Source organism: Pelodiscus sinensis, chromosome 7 (genome assembly GCF_049634645.1).
Source record: "Pelodiscus sinensis isolate JC-2024 chromosome 7, ASM4963464v1, whole genome shotgun sequence".
Taxonomy (NCBI): Eukaryota; Metazoa; Chordata; order Testudines; family Trionychidae; genus Pelodiscus; species Pelodiscus sinensis.
In genome coordinates this window covers 801,719-814,234 of record NC_134717.1, presented here as the reverse complement: position 1 = coordinate 814,234, position 12,516 = coordinate 801,719, and the positions used below count along the sequence as shown (strand labels likewise).

Below are 12,516 nucleotides of genomic sequence, written 5' to 3'. Positions count from 1 at the left end.
GTTTCCTGCATAGGAACCCAGTGGTTCTCAACCCGGTGCACGCATGCCCCTGGGAGTACAGGGGTTTTCCAGGGGGTACCTCAGTTCATCAACAGATTTGCCTAGTTTTACACCAACGTATATAAAAAGCACTAGCAAAATCAGTGCAAACTGACATTTCATACGAGGACTTGTTTCTACACTGAACTGCACATACAAGATCTGTCTGCCAATTGATTTAGGTTATATAGTAGAAGTGACAAAGGAAGCAGTTTGCAGTAGTCATGTGCTGGGGCGCTTGTGCATTTTCATGGCCGCTTTTCTAAACTAGCAGGCTGTGTCTAGACTGGCCAGTTTTTCCGGAAAATCAGCCGCTTTTCCAGAAAAACTTGCCAGCTGTCTACACTGGCCGCGTGAATTTCCGCAAAAGCTCTGACTTCCTACTGTAAGAAATCAGTGCTTCTTGCGGAAATACTATGCTGCTCCCGTGCGGGCAAAAGTCCTTTTTGCGCAAAGCTTTTGCGCAAAAGGGCCAGTGTAGATAGATGAGATTTGTTTTCCACAAAAAAGCCCCGATGGCGAAAATGGCGATTGGGGCTTTTTTGCGCAAAACCGTGTCTAGATTGGCACGGACACTTTTCCGCATAAAGTGCTTTTGCAGAAAAGCGTCCGTGCCAATCTCGACGCTCTGTTCCAAAAATGCTTTTAATGGAAAACTTTTCTGTTAAAAGCATTTCCGGAAAATCATGCCAGTCTAGACACAGCCACAGGTTTTAAGTGCAGTGAAACTTGGGTGTACATGGGACTAATCAGACTCCTGAGAGGGGCACAGTCTGGGAAGGTTGGAGCCACTGCCTTAAAGAAATTAACAGATTTGGGCTTTGGCCAGTGTGTAGAAGGCCCCAGGGAGCTGCAGATTTTACTCTGGAAAACATTCTGGAGCAGCAGAAAATGTGGATCCATGACACTAATCCAGGATCTCAAACTCATGGCCCGCCGGCGGTCTCTGGCCCAAGAAATTCCACAATCCAGCCTGCACAGCTGCCAGCATATGACTCCCTGCAGCCTTGGATGGGGAGGGGGGTGTCCGTAGCCTTTCTCCAAGCCCAGCCTTTGCTCTGCCCCCGCACTGCCTCTTCCCACCCCTGCTCTGCCGTCTCCTGTTGCTTCCCCTTCCCACTGAGGGACATGCCTTGGAGATTACCAGAGGGTCTGGTTGGGGGGGTGGGGGCAGCAGGAGTCGCGGAGAAGCAGAGCAATGCACGAGGCCTGCTCCTCTCCACTGCCATCTCCCAGGCCAGCCTGGTCACAGTGGCCTATGGATGGGACAGGTCTGCACACGTCTCTCTGGGGCCAGCAATGTAAATCGCCCGGGGCAGCAGGCAAGTCTGGGGGACATCTGGCATTGGCCACTGGTGGCAGACAGGAGGACATTGGACTAGATGGACCTTTGGTCTGCCTTCTGAGTGTCACCAACGCCAGGTGCTTGAGAGGATGTGAGCAAACAGGCAGTCACCCGAGCAGCAGAGAGCTCTTTATCGTCCCATCGGAGGTGGGGCACCTCTTCCCTTATGCCCTGTGCTGTCAGTCTGACCTGCAAACTGGTGGTGAGCAGGGGGGCCACAGGTTCCACGGGCCCCTGGACAAGGGGGGGACTTGTTCTGAGGCCATGGCAGAGGTGAGGCCACAGGCAGGAGGGGTGGGCTGGGGCAGCCAGTGCTGGGTCCTTCATGGCACTCAAGGGCCACTTGGAGCAGCGCTCCAGCAGCAATTTAAAGGGCCTGGGACTGTAGCAGCAGCTGCCAGGAGCCCCAGGTCCCTTTGAATCGCAGACCCTGGGGCAACTCCCGTCCTGCCCCCGCCCACCAACGTCAGCAGGCCTGGGGGCAAGTTAAGTCTATGAGTGTCCACCCAGATGTGGGAGTCTACCTGCTCACTGAGCCCAAAACTGGCACACCTGGAGCAGTTCCCCAGCACCCGCAACACATGGGCATAGAATCACAGAGCACTAGAACAGGAAGGGACCTTAGGAGTCATCCAGTCCAGTCCTCTGCCCTCATGGCAGGACCAAGCATCATCTAGACCAGGGTCTCCCAACCTATGGGTCAGGACCCAAATATGGGTCACCATTACATTTCCAAAGGCTCCCCAGCTGTCTCCCCAGGTGGCTCTGCCCCCCTTTTTCTCTCTGTTTTTGAATTGCCCTGGGTCACCAAGTCTTCCTGAATTGTCAGAATGGGTCCCCATCTGGAAAAGGCTGGGAACCGCTGGGCTAGAGCATCTCCGGCAGGCGTCGGTCCAACCTGCTCCTAGCTCTCTCCAGGGATGGGGATTCCACAACCCCCCGGGCAATTGATCCCAGCGTGTCACCCCCTGGCAGGCGGGAAGTTTCCTAATGTCCAACCTAAACCTCCCTTGCTGCAGTGTCAGCCCCTTGCTGCTTGTCCCGTCCTCAGAGGCCCAGGGGAACCCCCCCCCCAGGGTCTGGAGAGCTGCCTCACGCCCCGGCCAGGCTGCTCTTCCCCAGACTCAGCAGCCCGGCGCTGCCAGCGGGCCCCCAGGAGCCCTGGCTCGACGGGGGCGGGGCACGCTGGGCGCAGAGTGTCTCGCGGCGCGGGGCACGCTGGGAGCTGTAGTTCGGGCGCGGGGCACGCTGGGAGCTGCAGTCTCGGCGCCGGGAGCGCGTGGTGTTCCGGCCCCGCCCCGGATCTCTATGGTAACGGCGGGCGGTTCGGCGCCCGGCGCGCGGGGAGCCCGCGGCGGCAGGAAGAAGCCGGGAGGGGCCCGGGCCGCCCGCCCCGCCGAGCCGGTGAGTCCGAGCGCCCCGCCCCCGGCTCCGCCCCCCACGTGTCCTGCCCCCCCCGCGGCCTCTGAGCGCCCCCCCGGGTCTGCCTCGCCCCCCCCCCCCGGGACCTGCCCCCCCGGGACCTGCCCCGCGTCTGCCTCGCCCCCCCCCGGGACCTGCCCCGCGTCTGCCTCGCGCCCCCCCCCGGGACCTGCCTCCCCGGGACCTGCCCCGCGTCTGCCTCGCGCCCCCCCCCGGGACCTGCCCCGCGTCTGCCTCGCGCCCCCCCCCGGGACCTGCCCCGCGTCTGCCTCGCGCCCCCCCCGGGACCTGCCTCCCCGGGACCTGCCCCGCGTCTGCCTCGCGCCCCCCCCCGGGACCTGCCCCGCGTCTGCCTCGCCCGCCCCCCCCCCCGGGACCTGCCCCGTGTCTGCCTCGCCCCCCCCCGGGACCTGCCCCGTGTCTGCCTCGCGCCCCCCCGGGACCTGCCCCGCGTCTGCCTCGCCCCCCCCCCGGGACCTGCCCCGCGTCTGCCTCGCCCCCCCCCGGGACCTGCCCCGCGTCTGCCTCGCCCCCCCCCGGGACCTGCCCCGCGTCTGCATCGCCCCCCCCCCGGGACCTGCCCCGCGTCTGCCTCGCCCCCCCCCCCCCGGGACCTGCCCCGCGTCTGCCTCGCCCCCCCCCCCCCCGGGACCTGCCCCGCGTCTGCCTCGCCCGCCCCCCCCCCCCCGGGACCTGCCCCGCGTCTGCCTCGCCCGCCCCCCCCCCCGGGACCTGCCCCGCGTCTGCCTCGCCCGCCCCCCCCCCGGGACCTGCCCCGCGTCTGCCTCGCCCGCCCCCCCCCCGGGACCTGCCCCGTGTCTGCCTCGCCCGCCCCCCCCCCGGGACCTGCCCCGTGTCTGCCTCGCCCCCCCCCGGGACCTGCCCCGCGTCTGCCTCGCCCCCCCCCGGGACCTGCCCCGCGTCTGCCTCGCCACCTCCCCGGGACCTGCCCCGCGTCTGCCTCGCCACCCCCCCGGGACCTGCCCCGCGTCTGCCTCGCCACCCCCCCGGGACCTGCCCCGCGTCTGCCTCGCCACCCCCCCGGGACCTGCCCCGCGTCTGCCTCGCCACCCCCCCGGGACCTGCCCCGCGTCTGCCTCGCCACCCCCCCCGGGACCTGCCCCGCGTCTGCCTCGCGCCCCCCCCCCCCCGGGACCTGCCCCGTGTCTGCCTCGCCCCCCCCCCCCCGGGACCTGCCCCGTGTCTGCCTCGCCCCCCCCCCCCCCCGGGACCTGCCCCGTGTCTGCCTCGCCCCCCCCCCCCCGGGACCTGCCCCGTGTCTGCCTCGCCCCCCCCCCCCGGGACCTGCCCCGTGTCTGCCTCGCCCCCCCCCCCCGGGACCTGCCCCGTGTCTGCCTCGCCCCCCCCCCCCGGGACCTGCCCCGTGTCTGCCTCGCCCCCCCCCCCCGGGACCTGCCCCGTGTCTGCCTCGCGCCCCCCCGGGACCTGCCCCGTGTCTGCCTCGCGCCCCCCCCGGGACCTGCCCCGCGTCTGCCTCGCCCCCCCCCCCCGGGACCTGCCCCGCGTCTGCCTCGCCCCCCCCCCCCGGGACCTGCCCCGCGTCTGCCTCGCCCCCCCCCCCCGGGACCTGCCCCGCGTCTGCCTCGCCCCCCCCCCCCGGGACCTGCCCCGCGTCTGCCTCGCCCCCCCCCCGGGACCTGCCCCGCGTCTGCCTCGCCCCCCCCCGGGACCTGCCCCGTGTCTGCCTCGCCCCCCCCCCCCGGGACCTGCCCCGTGTCTGCCTCGCCCCCCCCCCCGGGACCTGCCCCGTGTCTGCCTCGCCCCCCCCGGGACCTGCCCCGTGTCTGCCTCGCCCCCCCCGGGACCTGCCCCGTGTCTGCCTCGCCCCCCCCGGGACCTGCCCGTGTCTGCCTCGCCCCCCCCCCCTCGGGACCTGCCCCGTGTCTGCCTCGCCCCCCCTCCTCGGGACCTGCCCCGTGTCTGCCTCGCTCCCCCCCCTCGGGACCTGCCCCGCGTCTGCCTCGCCCCCCCCCCTCGGGACCTGCCCCGCGTCTGCCTCGCCCCCCCCCCTCGGGACCTGCCCCGCGTCTGCCTCGCCCCCCCCCTCGGGACCTGCCCCGCGTCTGCCTCGCCCCCCCCCCCCTCGGGACCTGCCCCGCGTCTGCCTCGCCCCCCCCCCCCTCGGGACCTGCCCGCGTCTGCCTCGCCCCCCCCCCCTCGGGACCTGCCCCGCGTCTGCCTCGCCCCCCCCCCCTCGGGACCTGCCCCGTGTCTGCCTCGCCCCCCCCCCTCGGGACCTGCCCCGTGTCTGCCTCGCCCCCCCCCCTCGGGACCTGCCCCGTGTCTGCCTCGCCCCCCCCCCTCGGGACCTGCCCCGTGTCTGCCTCGCCCCCCCCCCCCCCTCGGGACCTGCCCCGCGTCTGCCTCGCCCCCCCCCCCCTCGGGACCTGCCCCGCGTCTGCCTCGCCCCCCCCCCTCGGGACCTGCCCCGCGTCTGCCTCGCCCCCCCCCCCTCGGGACCTGCCCCGCGTCTGCCTCGCCCCCCCCCCTCGGGACCTGCCCCGCGTCTGCCTCGCCCCCCCCCCCTCGGGACCTGCCCCGCGTCTGCCTCGCCCCCCCCCCTCGGGACCTGCCCCGCGTCTGCCTCGCCCCCCCCCCCCCGGGACCTGCCCCGCGTCTGCCTCGCCCCCCCCCCCCGGGACCTGCCCCGCGTCTGCCTCGCCCCCCCCCCCCGGGACCTGCCCCGCGTCTGCCTCGCCCCCCCCCCCGGGACCTGCCCCGCGTCTGCCTCGCCCCCCCCCCGGGACCTGCCCCGCGTCTGCCTCGCCCCCCCCCCGGGACCTGCCCCGTGTCTGCCTCGCCCCCCCCCCCGGGACCTGCCCCGTGTCTGCCTCGCCCGCCCCCCCCCGGGACCTGCCCCGTGTCTGCCTTGTGCCCCCCCCGGGACCTGCCCCCCCCGGGACCTGCCCCCTCTGGAATCTGCCCCCCCCCGGATCCTGCCCCGTGTCTGCCTCCCCCACCGGGACCTACCCTCCCCTTCCGGAACCTGCCCCGTGTCTGCCTCGCGCCCCCCCCCCCCGGGGACCTGCCCCGTGTGTGCCTTGCGCCCCCCCCTCCCCGGGACCTGCCCCCTCCTGGAATCTGCCCCCCCCCCGGAACCTGCCCCGTGTCTGCCTCCCCCCCCCGGGACCTACCCCCCCCTTTCCGGAACCTGCCCCGTGTCTGCTTCGTGCCCACCCCCCGGGGGTTTGTCCCATGGACTCCAGGCTCCCGCATGCCCAGCTAGGGGTGCTCGTATCACTGCCCTTCGCCTGGGCACTCAGGGTGTTACTGGGAAGCAGAAGGCGGACCAGTGTGCTCTGTGGTTATCCCGCCCCTAGCGCTGCCAGCCGCACCCAGTCAGGACAGGCAGCAGCATGTAAGCACGTCAGAGCGGCCAGGCTGGGTCATATCCATGGTCCTTCTAGCCCAGGTCCTGTCTGCCCACAGCGGCCAAGGCCGGGTGCCCCTGAGGGAGGGAACAGAGCAGGGAGTCATCATGTGATCCCTCCCGTCGCCCATTCCCAGCCCCTGACACACACACAGGCCAGGGTCACCCTCCTTGTCTAGCCTGGCTAACAACCACTGATGGACCTGACCTCCAGGAATTGATCTCGCTCTTTTTTTGAACCCGCTTATAAAACGGTTAACCAGTTGAGTGTGATCATTTAACCGGTTAATCGTTTTGCCTGGGCATGTGGGTGGTTGACCCATAACCGGTGGGGGCTGGAACAGGGGCTGCTCCAGCCCCCAGGGCATCCACCATGGACAGGGTTCAGATCAGCCTTTGTCTGCCACAGGCCTAGGTTGCCCTCAGGCAGGGGCTGCTCCACCCGGGGTTGGGAGCCAGTGGCAGCCGCAGCCCCCACACCGGACGGGGGGCAGGAGCAGGACCCTCTGGATCTGCTTTCCACTCTTAGAGATGGTGCTTACACCAAGGGGAGGAGCAGGGCTCTTGCGGGCGTGTCTAGGGTGACACTGGCTTACTTTGGCTGTTGGGCGTCTTGTTGATTTCACGGTTCTGCTAGAGGAGCCATGAAATGGGCAAGAAAGCCAGGACGCTGCCTGGGCTCCACTCTGAGTTGGGCCTCCACCCCTGCTCCTGCCCTTGGCTGCTTCCCCCCCGGGAGCCAGCCGCACCGGACTGCAGGTGCGTGTCTCCTTGCTGCAGGTGAGGACTGCCAGCTGGGAGCAGGGAGCTGAGCGCGCTCGCTCTCAGCCCCCCACGGTGCCCCTTTTCGGTCAGTGGAAGCGGTCCTTCTGCGGATGTGCACCACTGGCGGGAGGGCAGGGTGGGCATCAGCCATGGCAGGAATTATTGGGGTGGCTGTAAGCTGACCTGACGTAGGCAGCGTAGACCTAGCCGTGGAGTAGGTGTAGCTGCATCGGTCGGGTGTGAGAAACCACTTCTCTGACTCAGAAGGCTCTGGTGGTAAAACCTCCGTGTGGCCACTGTGATCTCCACAAAGCGCCTGTTCCTGCAGTGAAGTGGTTCAGGGGGGCGGTGGTAGCACACTGCCAGAAACCCCCTGGTGTGTGCTCGCTAGGGGGCTATGCTAGCATGGGCTCTGTCCCTACCGACCTCTCCAGCCCACTGAGCGACACGGGGGATGAAGTGAACAGGGAACAGTCCGGCTGCATCCTGGGAAGGAGTCTGACAGGACGCTGAGTCAGGCCTTGGCACAGCCACCTCGAGGGACATTGTGGGCCTTCTGCGGGGGGCTCTAACGCTGGAGTGGCCGGAGTCCATGTTGCTGGGCTGCTGCCGGAACTGCGGGGAGTGGCCCATGGCCTGTGTTTGCAGGGCAGACTGGGTGACCACGTGTTCCCTTCTGGCCTCTAAATCTGTGCCTCCAGTAAGTGTGAAGCCTAGTAAGGGGGCGTGCTGGCATCGGCCCCTGCAGGATAGACGCCATGCTCTGGGCTCTTACGCAGCCCCAGCCCCGGAGCCCGCGGTTTAGGGAGAGCCTCAGAGCAGCACCTGGCTGCCTCTTCTCAGTCGCCTGAGGTGGAGGAGCCTTGCTGGGCAGCTTTCCTGTGACCTGGTGACTCAGCCCGGGGACAAGGGGCGTGTCGCGCTGCTCGCCGCTGCCAGCCTGGCCATGACTCATAGTAGCCCTGTTAGGTCATCCAGCACGTGGCACCGCCACCAGTGTGCTGGCCAGTCTAGTTGGCAATGGTCCACGGGCTGACTGGGAGCTTGCTCCTGGCACTGCTGCAGCAGCACCTCAGCCTCCTTCCTTTCCCTTCACTCTGATGTGGCCTGTGCCCTCCGGGCCAGCCTGAGCGATTTGTATCGCGCTGCCTCCTGTGCTCTGCGGGCTGTGGCAGAAGCTGCTGCAGAGTCAGGCCCTGCCCCCGGGAGCCTCCCGCCCCAGTGTGACAAGATGCAGCAGGTAGGACGGTAACCGTCTAATGGGCAGGTAATGCCGGAGAAGTGCCCGCCCCCGCCATTGCCACCTGGCAGTGCTGTTCAGCACTTCCCGTCCCCGCAGGCGTCAGCAGGGCTCTTCGTCTCGCGGCTTCGGAGCGGAGCTGTTAGTCTGTCTCGGCGAAAGCAGCGCGGGGTCCCGTGGCGCGGTTATTGGGCGTGAGCTTTCCTTGGCTGGAGCCGTTGTTTATGGGCCTTCAACCTAGGGATACGCAATCCCGGTTACTCAGTTAACCGGCAGGCTAACCTAACGGTGGCCAACGAAGCAGGATCCGGACAGGGACCGCTTCAGCCCACGCGACTCCCACCTCCAGCCCTGTGCTAGGGGTGGGATTGCTGCCAGCTCCCACCCCCCGCCGGAGTCGCTCCTGCCTGCAGGGCACCTGGGCTCTCTGTGGACAGAGGCAGCTCTGGATCCTGGAGCAGCCCCTGTCTGGGCGGGCCCCCTGTGGAGCTGGATCAGTCCCCTTGCCCGCAGCAGGTGGGGGGCTGCGTCACCCCCACAGGTTACTGGTTAACTTTCACGCCCCTACTTCAGCCACATCTGCCCAAGTGAGCTGTGGCCCCTGAAAGCTAACGCCCTGAGCAATGTGTCCGCTTCTAAGGGGCCACCCATCTTGCACTTGTTGCTTTGCTGGGATGAAACTGATTCTCTTCTTCACCGATTGGTCCCTGCAGCTCCCTGATTATTTGTGTTCCTTGAACTCTGCCGGTTTGTCAGGATCTGTGACGGGCCGGGTCTGGGCACCGCCCAGGGTGAATTGCTCACTCGGGGCTCCTCACAGCCCCTGACTGGAGACCTTCCAAACAGGCCACAGACCAGTCCCACTGAGCGCTTCACCTGCCAGTCTGGCCAGCCAGGAGCCTCACGAGCAAAACCCCTCGGACACCCCAGCTCTCCCTGTGCCCCAGTCAGCCCCAGGCCTAACGCACGGGTGAGGGGTTATAGGACCCGATCTCACCTACCCCAAATGGATCCTCCCAGTCCCAAGAAACCAGCCACAGGTCCCAGGTCAATTTACACTCTGGATCTTACCCACAAGATCACACTGGGCCACTCCTTTAGAATCTACCATCTAAAGGTTTATTAGTAAAAGAAAGAAAAGCAGGAGAGTGAGGTTGTTAAAGGATAGTACGTTACATGCATCGACTCTCCCAGAGATGTTACAAACTGCTATCTTAAGTCTCTGGTTACATCCTATGTCAGGACGGGTCCACGGTTCTTCCTGGCTCGTGGTTCCCTGCAAGGCTGCATCTGGGATCAGGAGCTGAGCTGAAGACCAAGAAGGAGGGCGCCACGTGGCACTTATGTGCCTCTCCCGGCATCTTCCTGGCCAGAGCAGGTCACTGCAGGTCACATGGTCCGTTGACCTATCCTTGTGTCCCATTATCCTGGCTGGCTTGCAGGTCTCCAGACCTTCCTCAGGTGTGTCTGGCACTTCGAGATCTAGTGTCTCGGGAGCCCTGCTAATAGCACAGCCACTGGCTGAACGTTCTTTGCCCGTTGCTCTGCCTCAGACACAGAACCTTCCAGCGGCCACAGAGTGCGTGTTTCTAGCTCCCCACGCAGACATTGTACGAGTACACGAGTAGCACAAACAGAATGAGTAGAACAGAAGCTTTCATGTGACACCTCGTGTATGCACTTTGGGGCAAACACCCCCCCCCCCATGGGTGCAGCAGCCATCTGGCTGCTCCCCTTAGAATCCAGTAACGTGACAGGCTCCTCGGTGATTTGACCCCCCCCCCCCCCCCCGAGCTAGATGGCGTGCTTGTGGGTCGATGCTCCAGGGCCTTTGGGGGCAGCTGATTGCCCCTCTCGGACGGGGTAGCTCTGGGTGTGCGAGCGTTTCTGCCCACGTGTCTGATGCCAGCCCGGGTCACGGTGAAGCAGCCAGAGAGGGAGCTGCTGTCAGGCGCGGGCCGGGGGTCGCAGGCAGCTACAGCGTCTTGCTTTCCCCAGCTTGGGCGGTGTGGACTGGCTCCCAGTCACTGTGCGTCTCTCCTGGTTCCCAGCACACAGCCTGCCTGCTGCTTCCAGCGGGGCGCCGGCGGCGGCTTCTCCCTTAGCTCTGCGCCGAGCTGCTCGTAACACAGGCATGCCTTGGGGGCCGGCTTCCGGGCCCTGGACCCCCAGCGCGCCTGAGCAATGCAGCATGTGGCTGCCAGAGGCTAGAATCCAGAGCCCCTGAGTCTGCGGGGTGCCCTCCCACTCAGCCCCTCTCCTTCCCTCCCACCTGAGTGTGGCTGGGCCATTTGTCTAATTAACGGCTTGCTCTGTGCGCTGAGGCACCTCCCCCCGAGGCTTCATTTAGCACTAAGCAGTGAGCCAAGGCGGCAGGGGCAGGTTCCCACGTGGCCAGTGTCTGCTGCCGCCTTCCACTCGGTGCCTGGCTCCTTCCCTTTGTCCCTGCGGTGCTCTCCGCTCCCGGGGGTCAGTGAGAGGCAAGGCAATCGGCCTCGCCTGCAGCCTGTTAAGGTCCGTTGAGATCTGGAGGAGAAGCGGGCCTGATGCTAAGTGGCCGTCGCAGCTTCTCCTCCCGCAGGAAGTTGCCTGCAAACGCCCGTGGCAGGATTTGTACCCTGGGTCTTGCAGCATTGAGCAGCCCAGAGGAACCGGCTGTGCAGCCACAACAGGTGCTGCGCCCCACCAGTGGTACGTGTCCATCAGAGGGGTCCGTCCTGGGGCGTGCACAGCCCCTAGCCTCAGAAGGGCCCGGGGACAGCAAGAGGGTGAAGGGGCCAGGCAGGTTCCATAGCCAGCCCAGCTGACGCCTCCGGATCAGCGACCCGCTGAGTGCCTGGAGCTGTCACCTGGCAGCCTATTTACCCGTCCAGCTCCCCGGTGTGCTTTGCGGGCACCCTGTGCCCAAGAGCAAGCCAAGGGCTGGGGGCCGCCAGCACATGGCAGAGGCAGGTACCCGGGCTGGGCCTGGCTGTTACCTGTGATGGGTCCAATCATGGTGTTGTCCGGGTGGACACAGATGATGTGTGCAAGCCCCAGTCCCGAGGGGCTGGTATTTCCAGGGTCCTGCCAGCCACGGCTCGCAGGGCGTGATGGCTGGGGACTCTCCAGAGCCACCAGCAGAGCACAGGACAGAGGCACCAGCTCTGAGAACTCGTCAGCAGCTGGACGCCTTGGGCACGGGCTTCCTCATTCGAGACAAACCCCCCCACGGCTGGTGGCTAGGACGTGGAGCCGGCAGCCAGCTCCCGGCAGCTGGAGCAGTGCCCTGCCTGGGATCCCGCTTAGTCGGTTAACCAGTTAAACGTTCGATAAACCCGGCATGAAACGGGTTAGCTGACTAATCGGGATGCCTCATCCCTGGTCACGGGGTGCAGGCTAGGTAACCCAGTACTGCGCAGCGCCCTTCTGTGCACCCGGCTCGGGTCTGCCGGCAGCAGCCCTGTGCCGTTCTGCTGGCCTGCGTCATCGCCGGGTCTGTGCGGCCACGAGGCCTCCGGACCCCGGAGTGGAGGAGGGTGCGTCTGTGCAGGGGCTCTGCCCAGGTTTGCAGGGGAGGGCGTGACCCCTGGGGAGCACGCGCCTTGTTTAACTGGGGGAGCTGCTGCCCCCGCGCTGCTATGTACCACGCTCCCCGCTTGCGGCTCCTCACGGGGGGGGGCAGACCCTGCTCCCCACTAGCACCCGGCACGCCCCAGCAGGACGGCTCCAGCGCGGGGAGCGCGGCACGGATAACCACGCGCAAGGGGAGAGTCCGCCGGGGTTGTGCTTCTGAACCCTTGTGCCCGTGGGAGCTGAGCGCGGCCCAGGCCGTGCTCCCCGGTGGGTGTGCCGGACGCTGTCCTTAGCTTGTCTGCCCCGGCTGGGAGCGTGCTTCCTGCCCCGCCAGACACCTGCTGTCTCCGGGAAAGCGCGGTAGCGGCACAGCTGCGGTGATGCAGGGCTTTGGCGTAGGCGCTGCCTAGCCCACTGGGAAGGGGTCTCGTGTTGGGGCAGGTAATTCACCTCCCCACGTCGATCTCATGGGGCCTGGGGCCGGCCTCGCTATGGTGCTCGGGGGAGAGGATTTTCCACCCCCCAACCAGGGATGTAGCAGTGTCGTTGAGGGAACCCTCCCGGGTAGGCGGTGCTTCCGGCTAACGCTGTCGGCTGCGTGCAACACTCCCCTCCCCAAGTCAGCTTTTAGCGGGTGGCTGACAGGCTGGCTCCATCACCCCGCGCCACTCGTGGAGCTTGCGCAGAGCCGCAGTGGGGTTACACCGGGATCGAGGGGCGGCCGACTCATCGCACGCGTCTTCACGTCCCCAAGCCCGG

General features: G+C 66.9%; 1 protein-coding gene across 2 annotated transcripts in view; it reads left to right on the top strand.

The window, feature by feature from the left end:
* The first annotated feature begins 2,634 nt into the window (after positions 1-2,634).
* Positions 2,635-12,516, top strand: part of TTLL4 (tubulin tyrosine ligase like 4) — a 30,256-nt gene continuing 20,374 nt past the window's right edge. For both annotated transcript variants that reach the window (XM_075932959.1, XM_075932958.1), the window contains exon 1: positions 2,635-2,788. The gene's annotated coding sequence lies outside the window, so the exon portion shown is untranslated. The remainder of the gene's footprint in view (positions 2,789-12,516) is intronic.